General features: G+C 37.8%; 1 long non-coding RNA gene across 1 annotated transcript; it reads left to right on the top strand.

The window, feature by feature from the left end:
* Positions 1–3,556: 3,556 nt before the first annotated feature.
* Positions 3,557–4,869, top strand: LOC134285209 (uncharacterized). Its single transcript, XR_009996216.1, has 2 exons — positions 3,557–4,529; positions 4,599–4,869. It is a non-coding gene; the product is annotated as an uncharacterized LOC134285209 (long non-coding RNA).
* The last annotated feature ends 240 nt before the right edge of the window (positions 4,870–5,109 follow it).

The following is a 5,109-nucleotide window of genomic DNA, read 5'->3' as shown; positions in this document are numbered from 1 at the left end:
TATTTTCTCAAATCACGCATTTTACGTAGATTCCCCCTACGCCTACATTCCCTACATACACGCCTGTTTCCGCAATGAGTGGGACCACGCCGCGGAAAAGCTGAAAGGGGGAGAGAAATTGATGTTTATTTTTTGATTCAGCTAAATGGACTTTTGAACTCGGCGAAGGTCACCGTGCGTCGTCGTTACGCCTCGCTCAAAGCGCTGCTGCTACAATAACATAAATGTGGCCTCCATTTTATAGACTGTGTAGTCACTAGCCAGTCCAGTCAGCCAGTCAGTCACGCCGAAAATGACAAAGAGAAATTACACATAAAATTTTATCGGTCAACCCCACCACGTGGTTGAAACGTGGTACAAAAAAAAAAACAAGGTATGCCGAAATGACCTGACTTCAACCCCATCGTTGGGCTAGAAGCACCCTACTAGTGTGTGGGATCATCAGAATGGATGTAATTACTTTGGGCTGTCCGCTCTATTACCGCTCTCTTATCCGGCCTTACAGAGCCACACTGATTGACATAACATCAGTACCCACCATTAATTTCATTAGTATGATTATTGGTAATGTTATTGGGCGAGCGCGGATATTGAACATCAACCGAGCCGAAAAGCAGTGAGAGGGGGTATTTGACAGTGAAATGGATCATGCTGCAGGATAAAGCATTAGGTTCATGGTATTTTGTGCTAACGATTGTGAATGTGATTCAATTTTGTGGTGGAAAGAATGAAAACAAAGAATGCATTGCAATGCAAGATAAAATCATCTATTTTTTTGATATGTGATGTATAAATGTCTCAGCTTTCAATTAATGCTAAAATTTTGAGAAATCGGTGGTGAAGAAAATGTTTATGTATAAAAATCCAAGATGGCGGCCAAAATCAATATGGTCGACCCAACTTTTTATTATTGTAAATAGTAGCTCTATCCTTCCTCGTTTCAACAACAATTCGTTTTGAGGTGGGTTTTGCAGAAACTATCAAGTTATAACGGTTTAAATGAGCCACCATTTGAGCAAAATCGAGGGGGCTGCAAAAAAATTTGTGGCTCTAACTAACGGGGGGTCCATCAATTTGAGTAACCAAATGCATTTTCCTTTCTTTTTTAGCGAGGACTTTCAGAAAATCGCCACCTTAAACATTTTTGGAGACAAGGTCTAAATAGTGGGCCGGTCTCAGCGAGAATTGCCCATATCCGATTAATGTCCTTACAAGAAACAGCTTTCGAAACTAGGATACACATCTCAAGGAAATCACGGAATAAACTTACACATTAACGTACTTCGTTCCCTTACACATTAGACCCACATTTCGTTTCAGGCACGTCTAGACACAGTATTCTCAAATCAATTTCAATGTCACAAATGCTAGGAAAACTGCTGTCCCGAAAACAAAGCAAAAGCAAAGATTAGATTTGGTGTTTCGAAAAAAAGGTCTCATGACAGCAAACGCCACGCACCGAAGAGCCTTTCAGCAGCAATTTTTCCTACTACCACCTTGTGCTTGGGCTCCGCTATTTCTATTCGTTGATCGAGTCCACCGAACCGCCCCGCCGCAGACATCAATAATAGAAAATGTAATTTTCCTGAAAAGGAGCTCACTTTGTTTTTTTTTGTTTTTCCTATTTCGTCCTTTTAGAGTTGGATAGCGCAACCAGTCCTAAAGATTATCTCACAATTGTAGACTAAACTTTTTTTTTTCTTGCGTAGCATGATTTATTTTTTCTGAGAGACGCAAATGCAAGTTAACAATTTGATTTCGAGAGTTCTGGAATTCGTATAATTTGGCGAGTTGGTTCCAGCATACCGTTTTGGCACCTAAAGATTGTCCAAACGTTCCCTTTGTATTTTACCCTCCCACTAAAAACACCCCAGAGCTACAGGACTCTACAATGATAATATATTTTCGTTAAGGCTCAACAAATATGTTTCGTAAAACCAATTTTCGTCAGTGTTGGGAATACTCTGAGTATTACTCACTTGGGAAAAGTTATACTCACTGGCTCATCTCAGTCCAGAAGCATGCTATCAAAAAATGATGTTTGAAGGAATTTTAGTTTGCTGTTTAATCTAAAAGTTTCCCGAATAAAGTATAGGTCGCAGACGCATACTAAAACCGTGAGAGAGCTGTGAGCATAACGTGAGTATAAACAACTTTGGTATGCGTCTGCGACTTTTACTTTATTCGGCAAACTTTTAGATTAAACAGCAATCTAAAATCCCTTCAAACATCATTTTTTGATAGCATGCTTCTGGACTGAGACAGAAGCAAGTGAGTATCACTCTTGCAAGTGAGTATTTCCAACACTGGTTTTCGTAAATTGAAAGCAATTTGCGTGTAATGTACGGTTCATTCGTACCACCATGTTGAAACAGTACAAATGGAGTTGTATCATGTACGAAATCACGAATCCGACAGACGGTGAACTTGCTCATTCGTAGATTTTAGCTCTTGCTATGGAGAATGTAACAAAATAAACAAATGTCAAACGTGTTTTACTAAGGGGCCATCCATTAAGTACGTCATGGTCCTAGGGGGAGGAGGGTTTGTGAAAATGTGACATACAATGGGTTAAGTATAGAAAAAAAAACCCGTCCGAAGAGGGGAGGGGGTGTTGAAAATTCCAAATTTTAGCGTGACGTATTTAATGGATGCTCCTTAACCATGCATAAAAAGAAAATTTCGCTTTGTGGAATGCAACAAAGCTTTGCACTCATCACTGATGATTGAGTGGATCGCAGAGAAAACAAAGAAATCTGTTTTCACGTACATATGACGGTGCGTGCGTTAGAAGAGAAAAGGAAGCATGCTCTCAGTTGGAAGTACATAATAGTTATTTATAAACAGAAACGGCAGCCTATTTATTGCACCCATAAACAAATAGAAACGCTCCACAGAAAATCAAAAAGTGCTCCATAAAGAAAGAACATATGTTCCATGAAAACGTGCAATGTTACCCATAAATAATTCAAAACGTTTCATACTCTATAAAAAATGTACCGGTAAAACATAAAATTTTCTCATTAAAAGTGAAATTTTGCACCAATGAATAATACTGAAATGCTCCATAATAATATACAAATGCTCCATAGAAAAATTTAATTGCTCTGGAGAAAATTTAATTGCTTATGGACATAAAAAATTGGAATACCACCATAGGAAATAGATGAATTCTCCATAAGTATTAGCAAACTGCACTGTAGAAAATATGATTTACTTCATGGAAAATTGAAAATCCTCCGTAGATAGCATATTCTTATAATTTAATTCGACAGGGCTGAATTGCTTTACATTGCACTGTGTTAGTGGTGCAAACGTTTAAAATTATGAAGAATTTTCATTTTTTTATGGAACAAATTGTATTTTATGTGGTGCAGTTTGCTAATTCTTATGGAGCATTCATCTATTTTCTATGGTGCAATTTAAATTTTTTATGGTGCAATTAAATTTTTCTATGGAGCAATATTCAATTTTCTATGAGTACAATTTAATTTTTTTATGGAGTGTTTGCATTTTTCTATGGAGCATTTATATTTTATTATGGAGCATTTCAGTATTATTTATTGGTACAAAATTTCACTTTTAATGAGAAAAATTTATGTTTTACCGGTACATTTTTTATAAAGTATGGAACGTTTTCAATTATTTATGGGTAACATTTCACATTTTCATGGAACATATGTTCATTCTTTATGGAGCGCTTTTTGATTGTCTATGGAGCATTTGCAATTTGTTATGGTTGCAATAACCTTTTGCCAACAGAAACATAGTGGAAAGTATTCTAGTTGTTTCCGAATGGTTTCAACAATCGCCTACATATGGGTGACAAGCACTGGTAGCAGGCCCGGATTTAAGGCGGGGCAATGGGGGCAAGTGCCCCGGGCCCCCGGTTAGGGGGGGCCCCAAAGAATCCCGAAGCATTATATACGAAGCATTATTACTACTGCATTTATAAAGAACCATATAAAATGCACTTTGAGAGACGCTTATATAATATGCAGTTTTTTAATGTTATCCAGACTAGTTTTGCATGGTAGTACCCCGCATAGACAATTACAATTTGTAGTATGTTCCAAACAGTTTGTCTCCTGTTTCTGTTAATGTTACTGTACCACAATCAGGTACTTTTCTGTTGAAAACTATGAAGCTCATAGCGTTCGACCATCAGCTACGGTCTAAGTAACGCATACCAATTTGTAACAGTTTGTTATACTGTGCAGAAATTGTCAAATATTATAGCGACGAAAACTAGTGAAACATGGTGGGAATATGGCCTGGCCATTTCTCAAATGGTTTGTGATTATATTTGTGCAACACACCTCTACATGTGTATATCACTGTATGCCACTTAAATTGAACAGTTTGCCTATCTGTTGCACACATTGGTATTTGTAAAGCCCGAACTTTTCAGTTGCGGTTTTATCAGAAAAAAAAACGAAATCTCTCGTGAAGTCGCTTGTGAGCTGTGTGAAAACCCCAACTAAAAACTTGCTGCGGTGAACGAGCTGAAGTTTCTGGAGCGGTCAGGGGTAAGTTTTGCATGATTATTCCATATTTTTGTAATACTCATAACTCATCGGGTGTTAATTATATTGCAGAATTCGTGAACTTTCTCCAACAGCATGAGTCTCATTCCTCCTGACTCTGTGTGACTGCGGGGGATTCCGCAAATTGTACGAAATTCGCCCCCATCCGGAAGAGGACCCAGTAATCATCGACGGTGCTACCGGGTCCAGGATTGCATCATTACATGCCTCGCTAGTCAGGTGATTCCAGCAGAATTATGCGATGAGGTCGCCGAAAGTGATGTACTTTGGAAATATAGTCGAGATGAAATATTTATTAAATAAAAAAAATCCGGTGAACGCATAGCAGACTTTTTATTTTAACGGTTTTAATGCAGAAGAACCATATACCATAAGCTTAATTTACCATAGATGACCATAAATCAACAATACCGCATACACCGTTCATTTTCCTTCCAGATTTACTGTTTTACTGTTCTCTAACTATTTGTCATGCAATGAATTGACCGAAAAACTGGATAATAAATTGACCATATCATTTACTGTTTTGCGAAAAATTTGTTCGAGAAAACGAGCGATTTTT

Source organism: Aedes albopictus, chromosome 1 (assembly GCF_035046485.1).
Source record: "Aedes albopictus strain Foshan chromosome 1, AalbF5, whole genome shotgun sequence".
Classification (NCBI taxonomy): domain Eukaryota; kingdom Metazoa; phylum Arthropoda; class Insecta; order Diptera; family Culicidae; genus Aedes; species Aedes albopictus.
The sequence above is the reverse complement of the archived record's forward strand: the minus strand, read 5'-3'. Positions and strand labels throughout refer to the sequence as shown.